Raw genomic sequence first — 13429 nt, 5'->3', positions numbered from 1 at the left:
CACAGTGGCTGCACTGATTTACAATCCCACCAACAGTGTATGAGGGTTCCTTTTTTCTCTGCATCATCACCAAACTTGTTATTGTTTGTATTTTTCACTGTAGCCATTCTAACAGGCATAGGGTAACATCTCATTGTGGTTTTGATTTGCATTTCCCTGGTATTGATGATATTGAGCATCTTTTCATGTGTATGTTAGCCATCTGTATGACTTCTTTGGAGAAATTTCTGTTCATTTCTTCTGCCCATTTTTAACTAAATCATTTGTGGTGTTTTGGTGTTGAATTATGTAAGTTCTTCATATATTTTGGATAATAATCCTTTATTGTATAAGTCATTTGCAAATAACTTCTCCTATTCAATAGGTTGTCTTTTAGGTTTTCTTTTTTTATTGTTACCCTTGCTATGCAGAAGATTTTTTTCTTTTGATGTAGTCCCAATAATTTATTTTTGTGTCTGTTTTTCTTGCCTTGGGAGATATATCCAGAAAAGATATTGCTACCATAATTGTCAGAGATATCACTGCCTGTGTTCTCTTTTAGGATTTTTTATGGTTTTAGGTCTTAAGTTTGGGTCCTTAATCCAATTTGAATTTATTTTTGTGTATAGTGTAAGAAAGTGGCCCATTTTCATTCTTTTGCATGTAGCTGTCCCGTTTTCTCAACACCATTTGTTGAAGAGATTGTCTTTTTCCCATTGCATCTTCTTCACTGCTTTGTCAAAGATTAATTGACCATAAAATCACGGGCTTATATTTGGTCTCTCTCTTCTGTTCTCTTGATTTTTGTGTCTGCACCATAACATTTTGATTACTACAGCTTGGTACTACATCTTGAAACCTGGGATTGTCATATTTCTAGCTCTGTTCTTCTTTTTCAAGATTGCTTTGGCTATTCACAGTCTCTTATGGTTCCATAAAAATTTTAGGATTATTCTAGTTCTGCGAAAATGCCATAGTATTTTGATAGGGATTACATTAAATGTGTATATTGCTTTCAGTGGTATGGACATTGTAACATTATTTGTTCTTCAAATCCATGAGCATAAAATACCTTTCCATTTTTTGGTATCATCTTCAATTTTTTTTCAGTGTTTTATAATTTTCAGAGTACAAGTGTTTCACCTCCTTGGTTAAGTTTATTCCTAGGTATTTTATTTTTGGTGCAACTGTAAATGTGATTACTTTCTTAATTTCTGTTTTTGCTACTTATTAGTAGATAAAAATGTAACCGATTTCTGTATATTGATTTTGTATCCTGTGATCATATTAAATTTATTGATCAGTTTTAGAAGTTTCTTGGTGGTTTCTTTAGGGTTTTCTATATATATAGCATCATGTCATCTGCAAAGAGCAAGTTTTCCTTCTTCCTTACCAGTGCAAATGACTTTTATTTCTTTTTGTTGTCTGAATGCTATGGTTAGAACTTCCAGTACTATGTTGAATAAAAGTGGTGAGAGTGGATATCCTTGTCTTATTACTGCCCTTAGGGGAAAAGCTCTTAGTTTTTCCCCATTGAGGATGATGTTCACTGTAGATTTTTCATATATGGCCTTCATTATGTTGAAGTATGTTCCCTCTAAGCTTCCTTTGTTGAAAGTTTTTGTCATGAATTGATGTTGTATTTTGTCAAGTGCTTATTTATATATCTATTAAAATGATCATATGATTCTTATCTTTTCTCTTATTGATGAGATGTATCAGGTTGATTGCTTTGTGAATATGGAACTACCCTTGCAACCCAGGAATAAATCCCACTAGATTGTGGTAAATGTTTTTGTTTTGTTTTGTTTTTAATGTATGGTTAGTTTCTGTTTGTAGCATTTTGTTGATGATTATTGCATCTATGTTCATCAGAGATTGGCCTGTGGTTCTCTTTTTCTGGTATCTTTATATGGTTTTGGAATCAGGATAACACTGGCCTCATAGAGTGAATTTGGAAGCATTCCCTCCTCTTCCATTTTTCAAAATAGTTTAAGAAGAATATTAAGTCTTCTTCAGATGTTTGGTGGAATTCACCTGTGAATCTATCTGATCCTGGACTTTTGTTTGTTGGGAGTTTTTAGATAATTTATTCAATTTTATTACTGGTAATCACTTGGTTCAAATTTCATATTTCTTCCTGTTTCAGTTTTGGGATGTTATATGTTTCTTGGAATGTATCCATTTCTTTTATTTTGTTGACACTTAATTTTTCATAATATTCTCTTATAATCCTTTGTATTTCTCTGATATTTGTTGCTTTTTCTTCTTTGATTTGTGATTGTGTTAATTTGAGCTCTCTCTTTTGATGAGTCTGTTTAATTTTTTTTTAAATCTTTTCAAAGAATCAGGCCCTGTTTTATTGATTTTTTTAAGTTCCTACTTTGTTTATTTCTGCTCTAATCTTTATTATTCCCTCCCCCTTCCTTATACTGGTTTGGGGTTTTATTTGTTCTTCATTTTCTAGCCCCTTTACGTGTAAGTTCACGTTGTTTGATATTTTCTTTTTATGATAGACCTGTATTGCTATAAACGTTCCTTTTAGAACATCTTTTGCTGCATCTGAAAGATTTTGGACCATTGTGTTTTCATTTTTATTTGTCTCCATGCATTTTTTTATTACTTCTTTGATTTCGTGGTTTATGCATTGTTTAGCAGCATGATATTCAACCTCTATGTATCTGTGCTCTTTCTAATTTTTTTCTTGTGGTTATTTCTAGTTTCATAGCATTGTGGTTGGGAAAGATGCATGGTATAACTTTAATCTTTTCAAATTTGTTGAGATGTGTTTTGTGACCTAATATGTGATTTACTCTGGAGAATATTTCATATGCACATGAGAGGATGGTGTATTGTGTTTTAAGATGGAATATTCTGGGTATATCTTCCCTACTATTATTGATTTACTGTTGATGAGTTCCTTAATGATTGTTATTAACTCCTTATTTATTTGGGTGCTCCCATGTTGGGTGCATAAATATTTACAATTGTTATATCTTTTCGTTGCATTTCTCACTTTATATTGTATTCTTTTTTGTCTCTTGTTACAGTCTTTGTTAAGTCAATTTTGTCTGATGTAAATATTGCTACCCCAGCTTTCTTTTCACTTTAATCCATCCATTCACTTTCAATATGCATGTGTCATTAGGTCTGAAATAATTCTCTTGTAGGCAGCATATAGATGGGTCTCTTTTATTCATTCTGTTACATGTCTTTTAATTATAGTATTTAGTCCATTTATATTCAAAGTAATTACTGATGAGTATGAACTTGTTGCAATTTTGTTATTAGTTTTATGGTTGTTTTTTTCATCTTGCCTGTTCCTTTCTTTTACTCTTTTCTCTCATGGTTTTCTGGCTTACTAAAGTGATATACTCGGATACCCTCTCTTTATTTCTTGCATATGTATTACTGGTTTCAGATTTTTGGTTACCATTAAGTTTATATATAACATCTTACACATATACCAGTTTATATTAAAGTGATGGTTGCTTAAGTGTGTAAGTTAAGTGTGTAAGTGTGTTAAGTTGTGTATTTTATTCCACAACTATATCACTATTGAATAGTACCTGGCTCCTCAAATACTTACTGAGTAGATGAACATAGTTAATAGGGTGACTAGACTGTTGTTTACAAGAACTTGTGTATGTACAGAAGAAGAGATAGCAGCAATTTTAAAATGAGTCCCTGTTTTCAAACCTGTTAGATAGGGTAGATAATGACCATACTGAGTAAAATAGAGAATATTGAACACAGATCATATTTGTGGTGAACTTCTTTAAGTCTGAATACTGAGAGGCATTTTGCATTATAGTTGGGCTTTTGTGTGTGTGTGTGGGGGGGGGGGTAATTCTTATTCACAAGAGACCAGGATGAAACACCAGTTTTTAGAAGACCCTGGTTGGGATAAGAGGAGTCATTTTGGGGGCTCTATCCTAAGGGAGCTGTTCCAAGACAAAGGGCCCTTAGACATTGAAGTCTCTTGGCTTACACAGCCACTATGCCATTGGGACATTCAGAGAGCTGCATCATTTGGTTTGGTCTGAGGATTAGAGCCAAGGGACAGAAGTTGGACTCTGGATAAGAACTGGAAGACAGGAATGGTATCTAAATTTAGGACACAAACCAAAGGACCAGGAGTAGGTCAAAATAAGATTATGGTTAAGAATGTCAATAATTTGGAGCACCTGAGTGCCTCAGTCAGTTAAGTGTCTGACTCTTGGTATCAGCTCAGGTCATGATCCCAGGATTGTGGGATCAAACCCCACATCAGACTCCACACTTAGTCCAGAGTCTGCTTGAGATCTTAAGATTCTTTCCCCCTTCCTCTCCCTCTGCTCCATCTCCCATCTGCTTCCTCTCTCTAAAATAAATAAATACAATCTTTTTTTAAATGTCAATTTCTGAATGTAAGTTTGGGAATGCAAAATAAGAGTCCCATCTTATGTGACTCCCAAATCCACCAGGGGCCTGAACAGAACAATAAGGCAGAGTAAGGGAAAATTCATTCTCTCTGCTTGTCTTTGGGAAGGGACAACATCCGTCTTTTACTGCATTCAGACTTAGATTCAGATTGGAGCTTACTTACATCATTGGCTCTCCTGGTCCTCAGTCCTTCAGATCTTTTAGGGTTTTTTTTTTTTTTTAAGATTTTATTTATTTGACAGAGATCACAAGTAGGCAGAGAGAGAGGAAGGGAAGCAGCTCTCCACTGAGCAGAGAGCTCAATGCGGGGCTCGATCCCAGGACCCTGAGATCAAGACCCAAACCGAAGGCAGAGGCCTTAACCCACTGAGCCACCCAGGCGCCCCTCTTTTAGGTATTTTAAGTGACTCCAGAATAGGACATTAGAGGCTCCTGGGTGTCTCAGTCAGTGAAGTGTCTGCCTTTGGCTCAGATCATGGTCCTAGGGATCAAGCCTCATGGTGGGCTCCCTGCTGAGCAGGAAGCCTGCTTCTTCTTCTCCCTGCCTTCCCACTTATGCTCTCTCCCCCATCTCTCTTTCTCTTTCAAATACGTAAGTAAAAGCTTTAAAAAAAAAAAAAGAGTAGGACTTTAACCAATAAATATTGTGCCACCACTACACAAAACATGGAATTAGGAAAAAGGGGTCAATAGGATGGACCCTTTTCTCAATGTCACTAATAGTTTACAAAGGAAAATGACCATGAGAAGAAAAAAATCACTTAAGGCTATACCCTCAGTACCTAACAAGGCAATTAGAAGGAAGTGCTATAGTATGGAACACAGAGTAGAAATCCTGTATAGAGTAGGAAGCCTGCTCATGTATTACTTCAACGAACATTAATTAGCCACACTTCTCTGGGTTCTGTGGTAGGTGCAGCTGATATATTAATGCAAAAGATACATCTGGCTCCAGACCTTTTGGAAATTCCTATCAGCTTATAAAAATAGTAAATATTCAAAAATGCATATATGCATTTTTTGAGAACAAGTATGAAATAGCATAGCAAAATGTAAGCTCCTAAGAAATAAACAAGGATCTGGTTTATTTTAGGATCATAATTGTCCCCTCAGAAGTAATAAGTTTTAATGTAAAGGATTTGAAGGGACCTGCTAAATGAAGGGGAAAGCTGTGGTTTTGAAATAATAGGTCAGGTGAGTTTTCTGCAAAAAAGAAATGCCTAGTGCCTAGGAACTAAAGTGAAAATATGTTTGGTTCATTCAAATAACAGGAAAAATGAGCAATGTGATTGGTATGTAGGAGAGAGAAAGAGGGAATATGGTAGGAAAGGAAGGAAAAGAGGGTGAGAATTAGCATCAGGGAGTGGTAAGCAGGAGATTTGTGGAAGAAACAAGGTTTGAGGTTTAATGCTGTATTGAATGTTGTCCCTAATATCATGAGGCTGGGTAAACTTGACTGACTCTCACCTTTGGGATAAAAGCATTAAATTGTTTTCTCTTGAAAAAACTCAAAGCCCAGCATTATTCTGTAAGCCAGGAAAATTTTATTCATGAGTTATATTCCACCCATCCTGAGAAAATTTCAAAGAAGCTTCTTGCAAAGGCAGAATATGAAGGAGATTAAATCAAAATGTTTCTCAGAGAAGGTCAGGTATGTGCTTATAAATCTTCTCAAGCTTCCCACATGAAAGAATATTTCAAACCAGTTTCCTTCAAGTACTCTTGTTAAGGGCAATATTGTTCTTGGCGAAAGAAAGGCCCATAGAGGTTACAGAAGTCGGTTTCTACAATATCCAATTTTTCAAACCTCATGGAGAACTCAGTGAATTGCTTCAAACTTACTATTTCTAGGCACCAGTACACACAAGTAGGAAAAGGAGTTTGCATGGACTAATTTATTATTGTCCAGTGACTTTCCCCTCCCCACCCCCTCTAGGGAATACCAAATAGGAATGTCAGCATATGTATCTAGAGAATTTTCCTCTTAGAACCCTTTGCAACAAGCCATTATTCTTTGAGAACCCTTAGAGCACCTCAATTGCCCTTGCCTTCCTAGCGGTGACAAGTTTTGCCTCCAGTCTTCTTGAATTACTTTTATAATCTTTTTCTTTTCTTTTTCTAACCACAGTTCACAGGTTCTACGGTAAGAGTGTTTTTGCTTTGGAGGGATCTATGTCCTGAAGCAGCATGGGCTTGTTCTGATTAGTGTATTGATAATATCCCTTCTTGAAAATAAATGAGAACTTACATTTACTGTTTGCTCCTATTAACCACACCATTAGCTATTTCTAGTTCAGACAAGAGGTTACTTCTGTGACCCAGGTAAAGAAAGCTCTGGGCTGTTAATTTAGTCCTCAGTCTGAAGAAGATGCTATTAATGAATTCATTACAATTGCTCTATTCAGATTTTTCCAGGAAGTTCAAAGCTTTCTACAGAGTTTCAGAAGTCATTTCAAGCTTGAAAGTATGTGCTGTGCTGTGGTGTTGATTAACATTGGAGGAGAGCCAAGCCTTCAGGATTTTGGTTAATTTCACTGCAGAAATCAAAAACTCCATTCTAATAACTCAACCCTGTTCCAATAGGCAAGCTTGCTCTTCAATAATTACCTATACCCAGAAAGCACAATATCCACCTCTCAAAGCCAAGCCACCTAAGTCTTTTGCAAGTTCTAAGGGTCAACTTTTAATATAGCCAGGTTTTAAGTTATCTTCTTCTGGTGAAAGAAGAATAATAGTTATTTGTTCAGCATTTACTTTAGGGAAATTGAGTACTGTATGAAGTGCATTACATGTATTATTAAATTTTATAGCAATTATATAACACGGGCATTATCACCTCTATGATGTATATTATGATACTGAGGTTTTTAGAGACTAGTAAATATTCCCAAGGTCTCTCAGGTAGTGTTTGGTAAAACAAATATTTGAAATGAGTCCATTGTACCCATGGCATCTAAGCTCTCAGGGCACCCATGGAAAGGCTGGTGATGGTGGGAAATATTTGTGGAGATTTGGAGTTAGGAAGGCTGAGGGTAAACTCCTTTTCTCCCGTTTATCCAAGTGACCCTGGGCAATGTCACTTAAATGTGGTTTCCTTATATGGGAAATGGGAAATTATGCCCTTGTGAGAGTGTAATGCATTAATGCTAACAAGAGTATTGGACCTATTAGGGATCATTGATTGGCTCTGAATTCTAGAAATACCCAACAGGTCCAACAATAACCATACTTTTAGTTCCCTTGAGATCATTTTGCATTCATGAGAAGTATTTTGTGAGTAATTAAATGTCACTCAAATAATTGAAAAATCCTGCTTATCACTCTAGTGGAACAGTTAATTTCCAGCACATAGGATGGATAGAGATGTCTATGTACTGGGAATAATTACCTAGACTATGAAGGAGTTCAGAGAGGGTCTGAACTGTAATGATAATGCTTTATTTTTATTTCTTTCATTTGAGAGTTAAGTATATACAGGCCAGTATGTTTTGGCTTGGTTTGTTTTCTGCATATTTGGAAAAAAAAAAAAATGAAGCCAGAGAAAACCAGCTTAACATCTATAGTTTTCAGAAAGAAAGTATTATTAAACTCTTCCTCTTCCAGGAGCACACCCAGAGACAAATACAATTGTGGTCTTTCTCCATGTTAATATGTTTAAAGTCACAATTAAGTCCTACCTAGTTGCTATCTGGAATGTATGAGGTTAAGTACCATATGTCACATTATCTTTCCTCATGTTATCAGGCATACTGAAGAACACAGGAGACGAAATATAAATAAGAGCAGGAGATCAGTTTGTATTTTCTTACTGGATTTTCAACATTTAGGGTCTGTATATAGTAATCATTCAACATATATAAAACAGCTTATTTGATAGGAAGTATTAGAATTTCTTAAACCCTTATAACTGAGGATGAGTTCCTCAAATTTTAAACTTTAATATTAGAGTTAATTTTGTTTGAATTATGGGGCACCTGGGTGGCTCAGTTGGTTAAACATCTGTCTTCAGCTCAGGTCATGATCCCAGGGGCCTGGGATCAAGCCCCACATCAGGCTCCCTGCTCAGCAGAGAGTCTACTTTTCTCCTTCTCTCTCTCTGCTCACTCACTCTCAACTATTTAAATATAAATAAATAAATAATTTTATCTGCATTAAACAGTGAATACGATGTATGGCTAGAGATTACTAAGCAACTATAACAATATCATTAACACCAACAATAAATATATTTGGACTTACTTAGTGTTTACCATATGTCATATGCTATGTTAAGGCATATTACATTTAAGCATAACAAACAATCCTTGTGATTCCTGCTATTAATAAGAAAAATAAAGCACAGCAAGTTTAAATAACTTGCTCAAGTCATAAAGCTGGAAAATGACATAGACATAGTTTTAATTTTAAACAGTCTGTTGTTAAGCTCCCACTCTTAACCCCTGTGCACCGCTTCCCAGTCAGAATCCATAACAGTTTCTGTAATTAATCTCCCAATTATATGAGACAAAATCCCAGAAAGAAAAAACCTTAACTTTTCTCTGGCACTTGTTCCAAGTTAGAAGAACTTATCTGTAGATCTCACACCTTTTCCTTTGGCAGTCTGATTGTAGACAGGTTTTTTAGAGTAATGGGAGAGTCCTTGTTCAGTCTTATTAGCTGTGTTACTTTGGGCAAGATTGTTAACCTTTCCAAACTAATTATCTGATTTGTAAAATGGTAATGATGGTTCCCACTTCCAAAGTGTATGTGAGTCTGGCTTACAGAGTATATGCAAAGTTCTCAGCATGGAACAGAGAAAACAGTAGGTGCAAAATAAATGTAAATTATCATCAAGAATTCTTGGGTTTTCTCTAAGTTCCTTTTGGAACATTAAGAGAATTTTTACTGTAAATACTGGCTCATTTTGTAGACTTTGATCAAGAGTACCCTCACATTTCTTTATTCTTCCCAATAAGTGGACCACCAGAATAAATTATGTATATTCCCAACTGAACAGTTAAACATATGGTCTGATGAAGAACATTTCTTAATTATACTTAAAACTAAAAGCTTGCTAAACATTAAAAAGTAAATTGAGTTGTGTTTCTATGGAATTTCCCTTGTTGTGAAAAATGAATCACATGAAATCATGACTATCTGAAAATTCAGTCAACTTATATATATTATATGTGGTGTTTATAGGGGTAGATTTTTTTTCCTGACAACTCAATTCTCTATGTGAAATATATTCCTCTTTGTGGTAAATAGACTTCTCAAATACCCATTTGAGAAAGGACTTACTTCCTGGCTGTTAGAAGTGGAGTTTGCACTAGTGGCACAGTGCCATATCACCCATGATCCTTCTTTTCCACAGCAACTGTCTTCAGTCCTCAGCAGTGCAGGGTTATATAGGTTTGGCTGATCAGGATACCCTGATGGGGAATATTCACTGCAGAGTTCCCTACGAGGTTGGCTAAGTCTTTCATTTCCACTTTTTCTTCTGCCCAATCCTGATTCTCTTTCCTTTTTTTCAAAGATGTTAATCTTGACTATTATCTTTCACTTTAGCCATAATCTCAGCTTTTCCCTTGCCCAACCACTGGGGGACCCAAACTGCTTCAGTTAGCAATGAAAGTTCAGTTGTCCAAGAACACAAGAAATATGATGGAGTTTTAGAGCTGGGTATATGTACTGACAATGAGGACCCCTTCATGGCAATGTGAAGCATAGATGATTGTTGGTTGGTTGAACTTTCACTAATGATGAATCGTAAGATTGTACTGGTGGAGGGGAAGCACTAGCCAGTAGAATGTGTTAAGCATTTTAGGCTATGGAGGAAATAGTAGCTATCAGGATAACAGAATTGAATGGTTATTTGCTAAATGCCATTGATGATCTGAAGAAAGGAAATGAACAGCTTAAATAGGTAGTTGAAGACCAGATGTGAAAGTCAAATGGCCTCTGTTATTTGCATACCAAGAAGCTCTCTCCCTGCAGAAGCAAGGCTGCGAAAGTCAAAGATTGGGCCTCATCTCTAATAACTTAGTAGGGACATCCCCACTCAAGAAGGTTAAAAGCTAAATCAAGGGAGAGCTGTTATGACAAAATCAGTACATTGGGAAAAACTGGAACCTTGACATATGAGATACTGGCATATGGATGGAAGTTGCCAAATATATTACATATTCAGTTTCCTTGGAACCTTTAAACTCTCCAAAGTAGCCTGGCCCTTGTATTAAAAAAAAAGAAAATGCTACTCTTCCTTGTGTTTCATTAAATAATGAATGAGAGGACTATATTCCTCAAAAAATCAAACAAAACAAAACAAGTACTCCCCTCAGGCTATTTATTTGGTAAACATACACTGAGAAAAAAGATTCCCAACATTAAAAAAATAATAAACTATTTAAAAAAACTTAAATTTTCTGAAATATTGCGAGGATAGTACAGCTAATTCCTATATATCACATATAGTTTCCCTTACTATTATTTTATATTATATGGTACATTTGTTTAATATAACTGTTAATAAAATTATCATTTTAATTAATTTTTAGATTTTAATTCCAGTATAGTTAACATACAGTGTTATATTCAAGTGTACAATAAAGTAATTCAGCAATTCCATATATTACTCAGTGCTCATTAAAGTAAGTGTCCTCTTAATACCCTTTACCTATTTCATCCACCCACCACTGCCACCTCCCCTCTGGTAACCATCTGTTTGTCTCTATAGTTAAGAGTCTGTTGTTGGGTTTGCCTCATTTTTTTTCTTTTGTTCATTTGTATCTTAAATTCCATGAGTGAAACCACATGGTATTTGTCTTTCTCTGACTGACTTATTTCACTTAGCTTTATACTCTCTTCTTCCATTCATGTTGTTGCAAATGGCAAGATTTCATTCATGACTGATTAATATTCTGTGTGTGTGTGTGTGTGTGTGTGTATGTGCATACCACATCTTCTTTAACCATTCATTTATCAGTGGATACTTGGGCTACTTCCATAATTTGGCTATTGCAAACAATGCTGCAATAAACATAGAGGTACATGTATCCCTTTTATTAGTGTTTTTGTGTTCTTTGGGTAAATATCCACTAGTATGATGCCTGGATTGTAAGGTAGTTCTACTTTTAATTTTTGGAGGAAATTCCATACCATCTTCCACAGTGGCTGCACGGTTTGCATTCCCCTAATAGTGTAAAAGAGGTCCCCTTTTCTCCACATGCTCACCAATATTTGCTGTTCATGTTTTTTTTATTTTAGTCATTCTGACAGGTGTGAAGTAAAATCTCATGGTGGTATTGACTGACACTTCCCTGATGATGAGTGATGTTGAGCAACTTTCCATGGGTCTGTTGGCCATCTCTGTACGTCTCCTTTGGAGAAATACCTGTTCATGTCATCTGCCCACTTTTTAAATTGGATTATTTGGTTTTATGATGTTGAGTTGTATAAGGTCTTTATATATTTTGCATATTAACCCTTTATCAGATATGTCATTTTCAAATACCTTCTCTCATCCAGTAGTTTTTTAGTTTTGTTGTTTCCTTTGCCATGCAAAAGATTTTTCTTTTGATGTAGTCCCAATAGTTTACTTTTTATTCAGTTTGCCTTGCCTCAGGAGATATATCAGGAAAAATGTTGGTATGGCTGATGTCAGAGATATTGCCTGTGCTCTTGTCTAGGAGTTTTATGGTTTCAGGTCTCACATTTAGGTCCTTAATCCATTCTGAGCTTATTTTTGTATATGGTATAAGAAAGTGATGCAGTTTCATTCTTTTGCATGCAGCTGTCCAGTTTTTCTAATACCATTTGTTGAAGAGACTGTCCTTTCTCCATCGCATGTTATAGCTTACTTTGTCAAACATTAATTGGCCATGTAATTGTTGGTTTATTTCTGGGGTTTATACTCTGTTCTGTTGACTTATGTGTTTATTTTTGGTTACTTTGATTACTTATAGCTTTGTAATATAACTTAAAGCCCAGCATTGTGATATTTCAGTTTTCTTTTTTGTTTCTTTTTTCCCTTCCTTTTCAGGATTGCTTTACTAATCAGGGTCTTTTGTGGTTTTATATAAATTTTAGGGTTGTTTGTCCTAACTCTATAAAAATTCTGTTGGTGTTTTGATAGGGATTGCATTAAATGTGTAGATTGCTTTGGATAATAGAAACATTTTAACACTACTGGTTCTTCCAATCCATGAGCATGGAATACCTTTCTATTTCTTTGTGTCATCTTTAATTTCTTTCAGCAATGCTTTATAGTGTTCAAAGTTCAGGTCTTTAATTTCTTTGATTAGGTTTATTCTTAGGTATCTTAAAGGTTTTGGTGTGATTGTAAATGGGATCCCTTTCTAAATTTCTCTATCTGCTGTTTCATTATTGCTGCTTCACACATTGATTTTGTATCCTGTGAGATTACTGACAGGATATTTATTGTTCTAGTACTTTCTTAGTGGAGACTTTTGAGATTATTATTATTTTTTTTTTTTTTGGTCTATAGTTACATGTCACCTGAAAATAGTAAAAGTTTTACTTCTTCCTTACCAATTTGAATCCATTTTATTTTATTTTATTTTATTTGGTTTTCTGATTGCTATTGCTGGGACTTCCAACCCGATGTTGAAGAACAGTGGTGAGCATGGATATCCTTGTCTTATCACTGACCTTAGGGGAAATGTGCTTAGTTTTTCACTATTGAGTATGTTGTTACTTTTTGGTCTTTCATATAGCCTTTATCATGTTAACATATATTTTCTCTAAACTTAATTTATTGAGGATTTTTTATAATGAATGGATGCTATATTTTGTCAAGTGTTTCTTCTGTGTCTATTGAAATGATTATATGGCTTTTATCCTTTCTCTTATTGATGTGATGTATCATGTTGACTGATTTGTGAATAATGAACCACCTTGCATCTCAGTGATATATTGCACTTGATCACAGTGAATGATTTTTTAATGTATTGTTGGATTTGGTGTGCTAGTGTTTTGTTGAGGATTTTTGCATCTATTTTTCATCAGAGATATTGACTGGCAGTTT

This window comes from Lontra canadensis, unplaced genomic scaffold, assembly GCF_010015895.1.
Source record: "Lontra canadensis isolate GAN:19392208 unplaced genomic scaffold, GSC_riverotter_1.0 scaffold3, whole genome shotgun sequence".
Taxonomy (NCBI): domain Eukaryota; kingdom Metazoa; phylum Chordata; class Mammalia; order Carnivora; family Mustelidae; genus Lontra; species Lontra canadensis.
The sequence above is the reverse complement of the archived record's forward strand: the minus strand, read 5'-3'. Positions refer to the sequence as shown.